The sequence below is a fragment of the Salmo salar genome, chromosome ssa20, assembly GCF_905237065.1.
Source record: "Salmo salar chromosome ssa20, Ssal_v3.1, whole genome shotgun sequence".
In the NCBI taxonomy this organism is placed as follows: Eukaryota; Metazoa; Chordata; class Actinopteri; order Salmoniformes; family Salmonidae; genus Salmo; species Salmo salar.
In genome coordinates, this window is record NC_059461.1 from 34,748,686 (window position 1) to 34,764,554 (window position 15,869).

Below are 15,869 nucleotides of genomic sequence, written 5' to 3' on the forward strand. Positions count from 1 at the left end.
GCGCTGTGATGAAACTGGCTCTCATGAGGACCAGCACAGGAAAGGAAGACCCAGAGGTACCTCTGCTGCGGAGGATAAGTTAATTCATAAGTTCATCAGAGTTACCAGCCTCAGAAATTGCAGACCAAATAAATGCGTTACAGAGTTCAAGTAACAGACACATCTCAACATCAACTGTTCAGAGGACACTGAATGAATCAGGTGTGGAGCTGTGATGGTGTGTGGGTGCTTTGCTGGTGACACTGTCAGTAATTTATTTACAATTAAAGGCACACATAGCCAGCATGGCTACCACAGCATCCTGCAGAAATACACCATCCTATCTGGTTTGCGCTTAGTGGGACTATCATTTTTTTTTCAACAGAACAATGACCCAAAACACACCTCCAGGCTGTGTAAGGGCTATTTGACCAAGAAGGAGAGTGATGGAGTGCTGCATCAGATGACCTGGTCTCCACAATCACCCAACCTCAACCCAATTGAGATGGTTTTGGATGAGTTGAACCCGCAGAGTGAAGGAAAAGCAGCCAACAAGTGCTCAGCATATGTGGGAACTCCTTCAAGACTGTTGTAAAAGCATTCCAGGTGAAGCAGTTTGATAGAATGCCAAGTGTGTGCAAAGCTGTCATCAAGGCAAAGAGTAGCCACCCTTTTTTGGTTACTACATGATTTTTATTTCATAGTTGTGATGTCCACTATTATTCTACAATATAGAAAATAGTAAAAATGAAGAAAAACACTTGAATGAGTAGGTGTGTCCAAACTTTTGACTGGTGCTGTATTTTTTGTATTATTTTCCCCTAACCCTACCACTCCTCCCGTAATTGGAGTAAACTAATAGACAACAACATTTAGGCTTCTACTTCCAGTTTATACATACTATATACTGTACATGTTACGGACACAGTATATTTTACATGAGTTATCTTTTGTTTGTTTTTAGTCCCATCCTTCAGCTACCCTCAACCCCTCCCATCTACTGTATCTCTGACGAACATACAGTTTTGATTTCTATTTTACAAGGTCCAGTTGTTTACCCTACAAAATGTTTATATTGAGGAAATGGACACTCAAAAGAGCAGTGCGTCACATAATGTATCTAAAGCGGCACTTAAGCTGGTTCCAAGTTTTTATCATTGCTATGTACAGGATAAGGATACACATGGTATGCACAGGAATCCTGGTACCTTAAAACCTTCTAATGGATGCCCACTTTTCCTAGTAAGTCAGTTGATACATACAGGTGAAGGATCTTAATTTGATCACTCTTCTTTTGTTGCTTAGCATTTTCCTGTGCCATAGGATATGCGGATGAGCTTCATGATTTACATAAATTCACTGAAAACCTGCACTGACACATGGTTATTGTAACGTTAGTAACAATAGTAAAACGTTTTTGCTCATTTCACCAACAAGCAAATAAATACTTTTCCATTTAAATAATTGTATGTTTCTTTGTTTTTAAAACACATAAAGGGGACCAAGGCACACCGTGTTGAGTGCTCATCTTTACTTTTAATGAAAACACTTAAACAAAGAAAACAAAACGACAGCCAACAGTTCTGTCAGGTTATACTAACAAAACAGAAAACAACTACCCACAAAAACCAAGGGAAAAAAGGCTGCCTAAGTATGGCTTCCAATCAGAGACAACGATAGACAGCTGCCTCTGATTGGAAACCATACCTGGCCAAAACATAGAAATACCAACATAGAATGCCCACCCCCTATCACACCCTGACCTACCTAAACAGAGAAAAAACAGCTCTCTTAGGTCAGAGCATGACAGTTATATTAACAGTATTCCGCTTTTCATGTAGCCTCATTTTGACTAGCAAATTTGATCCACCAATCAAGTAACATTATGGACTAAACATTCAAATCCTGTTTCTGTGACAATATAGGTTAAATTAAGATCCTACATCTGTATGTTACATCCCACACATCCCATATTCTATTCTATTTAAGTGCTATTCATTCAACATTGTGTTTACATGTGCCTTGGGCAAAAATAGTTACAGTTTTTAATGTATGTACCACCTGTTGTTTTACGTAATGAAAAACACATGTTCTCTGTCTGTCACGTCCTGACCTTAGAAAGCTGTATTTTCTATGGTAGAGTAGGTCAGGGCGTGACAGGGGGGTTTTCTAGTTTAGTTTTTCTATGTTGTCAGGTTCTAGTTTTGTATTTCTATGTACTTTTTTTGGGGGGATGATCTCCAATTAGAGGCAGCTGGTCCTCGTTTTCTCTAATTGGAGATCATACTTAAGTAGGGTTTTTCTCCATCTGGGTTTGTGGGAGATTGTTTTTGAGTTAGTGTATGTTTCACGTCTGCGTCACGGTTTGTTGTTTCGTTCTTTAGTTTATGTTTATGTATTGCATAGTTTCACAGTGTAAATAAAATGTGGAACGACACACACGCTGCACTTTGGTCCGCTTCTTCCTACGACAACCGTGACAGAATCTCCCACCACAAAAGGACCAAGCGGCGTGCCCAGGAAGAGCAGGGGTCCTGGAAGCGTGGAGGACGTCCTGGACCTGGGAGGAGGTAATGGCAGGGGATAAGACACTGCCATGGAAGCAGGTGGAGACAGCGAGGCAGGAACAGCAACGTTACAAGGAACTAGCACGGCAACGATGGAAACACGAGTGGGGGGGCACACGGGGAGATTGGCAGAGTCAGGGTGGAGACCTGAGCCAACTCCCCGTGCTTACCGTGGGGAGCGAGTGAAGAAGCAAGCACCGTGTTATGTGTCGCCAGTGCGCATTCACAGCCCGGGGCGATCTGTGCCCGCGCCCTGCATTTGTCGAGTTAGGTTGAGCATCCAGCCAGGACGGGTTGTGCCAGCTCTATGCTCGAGACCTCCAGTACGCCTCCACGGCCCAGTATATCCTGTGTCTGCCCCACGTACCCGGCCTCCAGTGAGTCTATCCAGCTTGGTACGCCCTGTTCCTGCTCCCCACATTCGCCCTGAGGTGCGTGTCACCAGTCTGGCGCCACCTGTGCCAGCCCCACGCATCAGGACTCCAGTGCGCCTGCCCAGTCTGGAGTGTCCTGTTCCTGCTTCCCGCACTCGCCCTGAGGTGCGTGTCACCAGTCTGGCGCCACCTGTGCCAGCCCCACGCATCAGGACTCCAGTGCGCCTGCCCAGTCTGGAGTGTCCTGTTCCTGCTTTCCGCACTCGCCCTGAGGTGCGTGTCACCAGTCTGGCGCCACCTGTGCCAGCCCCACGCATCAGGCCTCCAGTGCGCCTGCCTAGTCCGAGGTGTCCTTTTCCTGCTTCCCGCACTCGCCTTGAGGTGTGTTTCACCAGTCTCGCACCACCTGTGCCAGCCCCACGCATCAGGCCTCCAGTGCGCATTCCCAGTCCAGAGCTTCCTGCGACAGTTCCCAGTCCAGAGCTTCCAGCGACAGTTCCCAGTCCAGAGCTTCCGGCGACAGTTCCCAGTCCAGAGCTTCCGGCGACAGTTCCCAGTCCAGAGCTTCCGGCGACAGTTCCCAGTCCAGAGCTTCCGGCGACAGTTCCCATCCAGAGCTTCCAGAGACGGCCTGCAGTCCGGAACCTCCTGAGACGGCCTGCAGTCCGGAACCTCCTGAGACGGCCTGCAGTCCGGAACCTCCTGTGACGGCCTACAGCCCGGAACCTCCTGAGACGGCCTACAGCCCGGAACCGCCTGAGACGGCCTACAGCCCGGACCCTCCGGCGACATTCCCCAGTCCGGACCCTCCGGCGGCGGCCGGCAGCCCGGAACCTCCGGCGGCGGCCGGCAGTACAGAGCCTCCGGCGATGATCTATGGTCCAGTTCCGACGACGACGATCCACGGTCCGGTGGCACAAAAGCAGAGGGATCAGCGGGGGTTACGCCCCGACCCGGAGCCGCCTCCTCTGTTGGAGGAGCCACGGGATGAGAAGGTTCTGCTTACTGCACCAGAGCCGCCATAGACATTTGTCACCCTCCCTAACCCTCCTTTTTTTCCTTTTTTTCCTTTTGTTTTGGTGCGTTCGGAGTCCGCACCTTTGGGGGGGATACTGTCATGTCCTGACCTTAGAAAGCTGTTATTTTCTATGGTAGAGTAGGTCAGGGCATGACAGGGGGGTTTTCTAGTTTAGTTTTTCTATGTTGTCAGGTTCTAGTTTTGTATTTCTATGTTGGGGTTTTGTTTGGGATGATCTCCAATTAGAGGCAGCTGGTCCTCGTTGTCTCTAATTGTAGATCATACTTAAGCAGTTTTTTTTTTCACCTGGGTTTGTGGGAGATTGTTTTTGAGTAGTGTATGTTTCACGTCTGCGTCACGGTTTGTTGTTTCGTTCTTTAGTTTATGTTTATGTATCGCATAGTTTCACAGTGTAAATAAAATGTGGAACGACACACACGTTGCACTTTGGCCCGCTTCTTCCTACGACAACCTTGACACTGTCTCTGTTTCAAGAGCCAGGATGGATGGATTCCCTTTTTTTTATTTTTCTCCAGCCCTTTTTCATTGTTCAGTCCAGGGAGGTCAAAAAACTATTTTTCTTCAATCATGTCTTCAATGGGAAATAGTTGTACAAAAAGCATATGTCGCCAAGAACCACTTTGTGGCAAAAATCAATAGGAACTGAAGACTTGCCCTTTGTTCAATGTCATTGACTGAGTGTCTCTCAATTTTTTTTGTACAGTTAGCAAGTCAAAGCCCTGCAGGATGTAATGACAGTGACCGGGATCAGTCATTTTTAAGCGGACAATCGAGGAAAATCTATTTAAAGTTCAAAAGCAAGAGCACGATAACACGAGGCATTTTCCACTGGGCACAGACTTCAATACAATGTCTATTCCAAGTTGATTCAACATAATTTCATTGAAATTACATGGAAATAATGTTGATTCAACCAGTGTGTGCCCAGTGGGTTGACTCTGCTGCCAAAGACGGGGCATGCTGCCAAAGCGTTCAAATTCCATAAACCGTCACAAAAACATAAACAATTGCTTACATAGGTGCCAAATCTACAGTAGGTTCCCACCTGTTATTTTATATGTTAGAAGCATTTTCCAACCAGCCAACACAGAGAATATCCTTAATTCAGCAATTCTTGAAAACCCTGAAAATGTCAGTACCAGGCCATTTCCCTTGGAAAACCTTTCTTCATATATTTCTCATCAATTTACCTTTAATTTGGTCCCAAAATATCGTTTTTTTCTCGCACATGAGACTCATAGCTATCCTAATGTCAGGCCTGCATGTATTGGAAGGTTAGACTACAGCACTAAAATTAAAATGAAATACAGATAATGCAGTCTAATGGATAACACATTTGATCGAAGGTCAAACGCCCCTTCGATGGAGCATTGTTTAATGGAGCGTTAAACTCTTGGAATGTGATGCACATTCTGGAATGCAAGGCAAAGCACTGAGATGGTTGTGCAGCATATTGATGCATTGAATATGCATTGAAATCATTGAAGCACATCTATACAGATAGAGTCTGTTTGCTATGGCTACCACTCTTAGAAAAAAACGTTCCAAAAGGGTTATTCGGCTGTCCCCATAGGATAACCCCTTTTGGTTCCAGGGAGAACCCCTTTTGGTTCCAGGTAGAACTATTTTTGTGTCCCATGTACAACCCTCTGTGGAAAGGGTTTTTACATGGAACCCAAAATGGTTATTCTACCTGGAACCTAAAGGGTTCTTCAAAAGGTTATCCTATGGGGACAGCCAAATAACCATTTTAGGTTCTAGATAGCACCTTTTTTTCTAAGAGTATTGATAAAAGCAGCATAGCCAATGGATTTCGAAGCCATGATGGCAGGTTGATTGTAGGCTAAGATTGTCAAACACACCCACTGCTCTCAAGTGGAACAGATGTACCCTATAGAAGTCAAATGTATTTGTCATATGCACAGGATACACATGGTACACAGTACAATGAAATGCTTACTTGCACACGTGTGTGTGTACATACAGTGGGGTCCGAAATGATTGACAACCTTGTTAAAGATAGGAAAAAATGACTATAAAATGTAGCTATATTGTATGCTCTAAACAACTGGGAAGTTATACTATTTTATACTGATACAATTGCTGAGAGAAAGAGATTTTGTTCAAATGGGGATTTATTAACTCAAAAGGCTTAACAGGTAGCTTGGGAACTCTTCATGTCCCAAAATAAAGTTCACTGAAACATGGCAAACACTCCCAAATTAAACACTGTCCCTTTAAGGCAATAACTAAAGTCAACTTAAGTACTGGGAAATATATTATTTTACCCCAGGGCAGAAAGAGTTTCAAACCTTAATCCTATTGGGGTTCTGTTCTGGTTGGTCCAACGATTGCGACAGAGCTTCAAAGAGCTCTATTTTCATGTCATCCAACACATGCCTGGAGTTTGCTAAACTGCATTGACACTTGGATTGGAACTGGTGCTTTGATCAGATAGGCACGCACACCAGTGGTGGGTTTGGCTTCGAAATAAGAATGCATGAACAGAAAATAACCCCATATCTACTGTAAAATATGGTGGTGGATCTTTGATTTTATGAGGCAATTTTGCTTCCACTGGCCCGGGGGCCCTTGTTAAGGTTAATGTCATCATGAACTTTACCTAGTACCAGGACATTTTAGCAAAAAACCTCTTTGCCTCTGTCAGGAGGTTGAAACTTGGCCGCAAGTGGATAACTCCAAGCACACATCAAAATCCACAAAGGTATGGTTAATTGGCCCCAAAATAAACATTTTGCAATGGCCATCTCAGTCTTCGGACTTGAAACCCATTGAAAACCTGTGGTTTGAATTGAAGAGGACAGTCCATAAATAAGTGCATGTGAAGGATATCAAGGATCTGAAAGGATTCTGTGTGGAGGAATGGTCTAAGATCCTTCCCAATGTGTTCTCTAACTTATAAAACATTTTAGAAAAGGGCTCAGTGCCGTTATCCTTGCAAGGTGAGGTATCAGTATTAAATAATATAACTTCCCCATTTTTTGAAGCTGTATTTTAATAATTTATTTTATACAGTCATTTTTTATAATCTTTATCAAGGGTTTCAATAATTTCGGACCTCACTGTATGTGTGCATGTGTGAGCTAAGATGTAGAACTATTAGTTCCCCCAGAGAGGATGGCTTTCACTTCAGCAGTAATAAATTCATGAACTTCTTTGAGGAAAAGATCATGATCATTAGAAAGCAAATTACGGACTCCTCTTTAAATCTGCGTATTCCTCCAAAGCTCCGTTGTCCTGAGTCTGCACAACTCTGCCAGGACCTAGGATCAAGGGAGACACTAAAGTGTTTTAGTACTCTATCTCATGACACAATGATGAAAATAATCATGGCCTCTAAACCTTCAAGCTGCATACTGGACCCTATTCCAACTAACCTACTGAAAGAGCTGCTTCGTTAGCTTGGGCCTCCTATGTTGAACATAATAAACGTCTCTCTATCCACCGGATGTGTTCCAAACTCACTAAAAGTGGCAGTAATAAAGCCTCTCTTGAAAAAGCCAAACCTTGACCCAGTAAATATAAAAAACTATCGGCCTATATCGAATCTTCCATTCCTCTGAATTTTTTTTGAAAAAGCTGTTGCGCAGCAACTCACTGCCTTCCTGAAGACAAACAATGTATACAAAACGCTTCAGTCTGGTTTTGGACCCCATCATAGCACTGAGACTGCACTTGTGAAGGTGGTAAATTACCTTTTAATGATGTCAGACCGAGGCTCTGCATCTGTCCTCGTGCTCCTAGATCTTAGTGCTGCTTTTGATACCATCGATCACCACATTCTTTTGGAGAGATTGGAAACCCAAATTGGTCTACACGGACAAGTTCTGTCCTGGTTTAGATCTTATCTGTCGGAAAGATATCAGTTTGTCTCTGTGAATGGTTTGTCCTCTGACAAATCAACTGTACATTTTGGTGTTCCTCAAGGTTCCATTTTAGGACCACTATTGTTTTCACTATATATTTTACCTCTTGGGGATGTCATTCGAAAACATAATGTTAAATTTCACTGCTATACGGATGACACACAGCTGTACATTTCAATGAAACATGGTGAAGCCCCAAAATTGCCCTCGCTAGAAGCCTGTGTTTCAGACATAAGGAAGTGGATGGCTGCAAACGTTCTACTTTTAAACTCGGACAAAACAGAGATGCTTGTTCTAGGTCCCAAGAAACAAAGAAACAGATTCAAACTTCTGTTGAATCTGACAATTGATCTTGATGGTTGTACAGTCGTCTCAAATAAAACTATGAAGGACCTCAGCATTACTCTGGACCCTGATCTCTCTTTTGAAGAACATATCAAGACTGTTTCAAGGACAGCTTTTTTCCATCTACGTAACATTGCAAAAATCAGAAACTTTCTGTCCACAAATGATGCAGAAAAATGTATCCATGCTTTTGTTACTTCTAGGTTGGACTACTGCAATGCTCTACTTTCCGGCTACCCAGGTAAAGCACTTAATAAACTTCAGTTAGTGCTAAATACGGCTGCTAGAATCCTGACTAGAACCCAAAAATTTGATCATATTACTCCAGTGCTAGCCTCCCTACACTGGCTTCCTGTTAAGGCAAGGGCTGATTTCAAGGTTTTACTGCTAACCGACAAAGCATTACATGGGCTTGCTCCTACCTATCTTTCCGATTTGGTCCTGCCGTACATACCTACACATACGCTACGGTCACAAGACGCAGGCCTCCTAATTGTCCCTAGAATTTCTAAGCAAACAGCTGGAGGCAGGGCTTTCTCCTATAGAGCTCCATTTTTATGGAATGGTCTGCCTACCCATGTGAGCGATGCAGACTTGGTCTCAAGTCTTTACTGAAGACTCATCTCTTCAGTGGGTCCTATGATTGAGTGTAGTCTGGCCAAGGAGTGTGAAGGTGAACGGAAAGGCTCTGGAGCAATGAACCGCACTTGCTGTCTTTGCCTGGCCGGTTCCCCTCTCTCCACTGGGATTCTCTGCCTCTAACCCTATTACAGGGGCTGAGTCACTGGCTTATTGGTGTTCTTCCATGCCGTTCCTAGGAGGGGTGCGTCCCTTGAGTGGGTTGAGTCAGTGACGTGGTCTTCCTGTCTGGGTTGGCGCCCCTACATGGGTTGTGCCGTGGCGGAGATCTTTGTGGGCTATACTTGGCCTTGTCTCAGGATGGTAAGTTGGTAGTTGAAGTTATCTCTCTATTGGTGTGGGGGCTGTGCTTTGGCAAAGTGAGTAGGGTTATATCCTTCCTGTTTGGCCCTGTCCGGGGGTATCGTCGGATGGGGCCACAGTGTCTCCTGACCCCTCCTGTCTCAGCCTCCAGTATTGATGCTACAGTAGTTTATGTGTTGGGGGGCTAGGGTCAGTCTGTTATATCTGGAGTATTTCTCCTGTCTTATCCAGTGTCCTGTGTGAATTTAAGTATGCTCTCTCTAATTCTCTCTTTCTCTCTTTCTCTCTCTCGGAGGACCTGAGCCCTAGGATCATGCCTCAGGACTACCTGACATGATGACTCCTTGCTGTCCCCAGTCCACCTGGCCGTGCTGCTGCTCCAGTTTCAACTGTTCTTCCTGCGACTATGGAACCCTGGCCTGTTTACCGGACGTGCTACCTGTCCCAGACCTGCTGTTTTCAACTCTCTAGAGACAGCAGGAGTGGTAGAGATACTCTCAATGATCGGCTATGAAAAGCCAACTGACATTTACTTTTGAGGTGCTGACTTGTTGCACCCTCGACAACTACTGTGATTATTATTATTTGACCATGCTGGTCATTTATGAACATTTGAACATCTTGGCCATGTTCTGTTATAATCTCCACCCGGCACAGCCAGAAGAGGACTGGCCACCCCTCATAGCCTGGTTCCTCTCTAGGTTTCTTCCTAGGTTTTGGCCTTTCTAGGGAGTTTTTCCTAGCCACCATGCTTCTACACCTGCATTGCTTGCTGTTTGGGGTTTTAGGCTGGGTTTCTGTACAGCACTTTGAGATATCAGCTGATGAAAGAAGGGCTATATAAATACATTTGATTTGATTTGATTAGTTGGTTGGCCGAGCACCAGAGCGAGCATTGCGCAGTGTCTTCACCCTGCCTGAGACTTTCCTTTGCTCAACCAGTCCAAGACCATGGTTTTGGTAGAGCGATTGGTTGGAAGTTGCTTTGTGAGTATGAGGTGTTGTTATGTAGATGTCATGTGTTCATACCCAGGTCGGTGACCTGATCACTTACACAAGGCAGATGTCTAGCTATAGTAGAACAGTTCAGTACACCTTCACACCAGACAGTGTTAGTGTGATTCATCATTCAGAAAGAGGTTGGAAAGGTTTCATAACTGTCCTGAGAGCTCACCTGATTATGCTCTCTGGACAGTTGCACAGTGTCCTGTTGAGTCTGAGACCATTTTAAGGGCCCTAGCTTGACTCAGGCTTTCTATCCATAAGACAGAGGTGACACAATGCCAGATCAGTCAAATAGTCTGTGAGAACCCTGGGCTGTCCGAGCAGCCTATAGCAATATAGCATCAATACATCTCCCATATTGACAGCATCGTCTGTCTCACACTAGAACCCTGCTACAGACTACTAAACAGATGGTGTCTTAGGGTTGAGAAGCCCAGTTGCATAAAACATCTTAAGTGAAACCCTAATCTCGGCGCCCGGAAGCAAATCAGCAACGAGAGACCAGTGAAATCCATAAGATGTTTTATACAATGGGCTACTATTCCACATGAATCCACTGTTGTGGTTGTGTACTGTTCTTCCTTTTTTATGCAGTTGAGCACTTTTCCATTAAAATAGTAATTAACATCAATATGTTGTGTGAGAGTGTTACAGAATTGGAAGAGAACGTAGACTTTTGCGTCAGAAATTTTTCGGGATTTAAAATACAGTACTTGATTATGCAGTATCTGTAGTACCTCAATCACTATTAAAAACGTGGGTCACTTATAATAGTATATGTTACTTAGCAGATACAGTACCTTCAGAAAGTATCCATATTTTGTTGTGTTACAATGTGGGACTAAAAAATTAAAATTTAATTGTAATTTTTTTGTCAATGATCTACACAAAATAATATGTAATGTCAAAGTGGAAGAAAAATTCTAACATTTGTAAAAAATTCGATAAAAATACACTCATATATTTTGATTAGATAAGTATACACACCCCTGAATCAATACATGTTAGAATCACCTTTGGCAGTGATGTCTTTCTGGGTAAGTCTCTAAGAGCTTTGCATACCTGGATTGTGCAACATTTGCCCATTATTCTTTTCAAAATTCTTCGAGCTCTGTCAAATTGGTTGTTGATCATTGCTAGACAACCATTTTCAGGTCTTGTCATACACTTTAAAGCAGATTTAAGTCAAAACAGTAACACGACCACTGAGGAACATTCACTGTCTTCTTGTTATTCAACTCCCGTGTAGATTTGGCCTTGTGTTATTGTCCTGCTGAAAGGTGAATTAATCTCCCAGTGTCTGGTGGCAAGCAGACTGAACAAGGTTTTTTTTCTTGGATTTTGCCTGTGCTTAGCTCCATTCTGTTTTTTTCTGAAAAAGTCCCCAGTCCTTTCCAAGCATACCCATAACATTATGCAGCCACCACTATGCTTGTATTCAGGCCAAAAAATTAATTGCTTTGCCACATTTTGGCAGTATCACTTTAGCGCTTTAGTGACTTGTTGCAAACAGGATGCATGTTTTGGAATGTTTTTTATTCTGCTTCCTTCTTTTCACTCAATTAGGTATTGTAGAGTACCTACAATGTTGTTGATCCATCCTAATTTTTTTCCTATCACAGCCGTTAAACTCTGTAACTGTTTTAAAGTCACAATTGGTCTCATGGTGAAATCCCTGAGCGGTTTACTTCTTTGTAGTGACTGGGTGTATAGATACACCATCCAAAGTGTAATGAATAAGGATATTCAATTCTTTCCCCATCTACCAATTGGTGCACCTCTTTGCAAGCATTGGAAAACCTCCCTGGTGTTTGTGGTTGAATCTGTGTTTGAAATTCATTGCTTGAATGAGCAGATAATTGTATGTGCAGAGTGCAGAGACGATGTAGTCATTCATTTTTTATGTGGTACTTTTTACCCGTTTTTCATGATATCCAATTGGTAGTTACAGTCTTGTCCCGTCGCTCCAACTCCTGTACGGATTCGGGAGAGGTGAATGTCGAGAGCCATGCGTCCCCCGAAACACAACCCTGCCAAGTCGCACTGCTTCTTGACACACTGCTTGCTTACCCCAGAAGCCAGCCCCACCAATGTGTCAGAGGAAACATCGTACACTGGCGACCGAAATCAGCGTGCATGGGTCCGGCCCGCCACAAAGAGTCACTAGAGCACAATGAGACAAGGTCATCCCGGCCGGCCAAACCCTCCCCTATCCCGGACGACACTGGGCCAATTGTGCGCCTCCTCATGGGTCTCCCAGTCACGGCCGGCTGCGACACAGCAGGATCGAACCCAGGTCTGTAGTGACGCCTCTAGCACTGCAATGCTAGTCCATGCAACGTATTATGTGACCTGTTAAGCACATTTTTACTCCTGAACTTATTTAGGCTTTCCGTAACAAAGAGGTCGAATACTTATTGACTCAAAACTTTTCAGCTTTTCATTTTGTATTAATTTGTAGAAATGTCTAAAAACATAATTCCACTTTGACCGCTATGGGGTATTGTGTGTAAACCAGTGACCCCATAATAATCCCAATTTAATACATTTTTAATTCAGGCTGTAAAACCAAAAAATTTGGAAAAAGTCAAGAGCTGTGAATACTTTCTGAAGGCACTTTATACTGTCTACAAAGGGACTTTCAGGACACAGAGTGCATCCATTTTTAGGAGATCTATGCGTATGTGATCCCTCCGGGAATGGACATGGGATAGACATTTTGCATTAACATTTTGGTAATTTAGCAGACACTCTTACCTAGAGCGACTTACAGTCAGTGCATTCAGCTTTAATAAGGTAGCTAGGTAAGACACCACATAACGCACAATCATTCTAAGTAAAGCAACTATCAGCAAAATCATTGCTGGCAAGAAAAGACTGTAATGGCTGCCAAAGGTGCTTAGACCAAGTATTAACTCTGTGGTGTGAAGAGAAAATGTTTCTGTAATTTCTCTTTCACTTAAATGTGGAGTAGGTTGTGTAGATCGATAAGAAAACAAAGATGAACCATTTTGGTATTAATTCACCATTTCAAATACGCGTAATTAGGCCGTAATCCATAGTTTGGCCTGTGTAAAGAGCTCTAATGAAAGTGCTGTAAATTATAGTAATTCTAGTACTTACTAATTAGAAAGAAAGCTTTTAATCCTTTTTTAATGTAATGGAAATGTGTCTTTATGCTCTCTACCCAACCATCTGAACTCAACCACATTGCATAAATTGAATAGCCAAGACAACAATTGCATCCCAATTATACAAACATCCAAAATATCTGATAATTAATAAATCAACCAGAAAACATCTACTCATGACAACGCGATCATCCATCTCCCTGCGTCACTTATAGCAGTGTCTTGTCCACCTGCTCTACATGACACAGTTCAATTAATAAAAACATTCCTGAATTTAATTGGCAGCCTGTTGTCTGTGGGGGGATGTTTCATCTCCATCTGCACCATGGTCTCCTAGATTGACAGAGCAACAAGCATTCAGTAAGTAAGCCTTGTCTGAGCTAGACAGCCCATAGGCTGTTTTTGGCGTTACATAGCTTGATTTACAAGTACACCCCCTGGACAAGAAGCTAGTCTGATGCAGGGTTTTACACACAATCCATCTCCTTATTAAAGGCCCCGTGCAGTGAAAATGACGTTTTTCTTGTGTTTTGTATCATATTGTACAACAGTTGATGAAAGTAACACTCTAAAAGTGTGAAAACATTTGATCAGTGTTATCCCCTAGAGGTCGATGCCCCCTCGGGAATCGAATTAGCATATTTAAAAAATCCTCATCAAAAAAACATCTGTTTAAGATAGAGATAAACACTGCTTACGAGTGTTTTAACGATGCTTGTTTCCTACAACGGCCGAAGATGTAACATGCCACGCAGAGAGAACGGTCGCTAAGTGCGTCGTTGGAGCATGTGTCGATACTGATATGATCAAAAGAAAGAGAGCGCTGCTCTTGGATCAGTTTTCTCCATTCAAATCTTTCCTTAATAAAGAGGCAATCTGCAGATGCTACATCTATTTTTGGACTTGTAAATTAATGATATGGACACATTGATTCTTGAAGAATATAACTTATACACTGAGTGTACAAAACATGCTCTTTCCATGGCATACAGTAGATTGACCTGGTGAGTCCAGGTGATCTCTTATTGATGTCACTTGTTAAATCCACTTCAATCAGTGTAGATGAAGGGGAGGAGACAGGGTTAAAGAACTATTTGTAAGCCTTGAGACAATTTAGACATGGATTGTGTGTGCACAATTCAGAGGGTGAATGTGCAAGAGAAAAATGTAAGTGCTTTTAAACTGGGTATGGAAGTAGGTGCCAGGCGCACCGATTTGTGTGTCAAGAACTGCAATACTGCTGGGTTTTTCACGCTCAACTGTTTTTTGTGTGTATCAAAAATGGTCCACCACCCAAAAGACATCCAGCCAACTTGACACAACTGTGAGAAGCATTGGAGTCAACATGGGCCAGCGTCCCTGTGGAATGCTTTTGACAGACACCTTGTAGAGTCCATGCCCTCAAGCATTCAGGCTGTTCTTAGGGCAAAAGGGGGTGCAACTCAATATTATGACGGTGTTCCTAATGTTTTGTTCACTCAGTGTAAATGCCTCATGAGCTTATTTCAACTGTTGTACCACATCAGAACCCAAAATATAAGCTTGTTTTACGCCAATTTTTGTAAAGAAAGTAAATGTAAACAAACACTATATAGCCTCAAAACCTGGTTAAACTATCATTTTTATATCATGGATGGTCAGTCCTTGAATCCATAGTTCTCTCTATGAATTTGAGAGCGGTAAAATTTCTCCAGCACCATCCCTCAGCTTTTTACTGTAAAAGGGGCGGGGATGTGCTTTGTTATTGTTTCAACTGCTGATTGCTGCTATAACTTTAGAATTATTTCACAATACTGATGACGGATCAGCTCCTAGAGAGATATTACCTCCTAACCCTATTGGAATATTATTGCTCACCTGTTAGGCTACACATCATGAAATATATTGAGACAAATTACAGGCAGTAGCCCACAAGTAGTAAAATTGAACTTAATTCATTGAACATGAAATGTATTTCAATATGATTGAAATAGGCCTATAGCCTACTGTTTTTATGCAGTCATCTCGGTTTTCATTTGAAGTATCTTTTTATAGCCTACATCGCTTGTTTGTATACATTTCAAAGACATTGCAACAATTACTAAGATTTTACTGAGTTACAGTTCATATAAGGAAATCATTCAACTGATATTAATTAATTAGGCCCTAATCTATGGATTTCACATGACTGGGAATACAGATATGCATCTAATGGTCACTGATACCTTAAAAAAGAGGTAGGGGTGTGGATCAGAAAACCAGTCAGTATCTGGTGTGACCACCATTTGCCTCATGCAGCGCAACACATCTCCTTCGCATAGAGTTCATCAGGCTGTTGATTGTGGCCTGTGGAATGTTGTCCCACTCCACTTCAATGGCTGTACGAAGTTGCTGAATATTGGCGGGAACTGGAACATTCTGTCATACACGTCGATCCAGAGCATCCCAAACCTGCTCAGTGAGTGACATGTAGGTGAGAACGCAGGCCATGGAAGAACTGGGACATTTTCAGCTTCCAGGAATTGTGTACAGATCCTTGCAACATGGGCCTGTGCATTATCATGCTGAAACATAATGGGATGGCGGCAGATGAATGGCACGACAATGGGCCTCAGGATCTC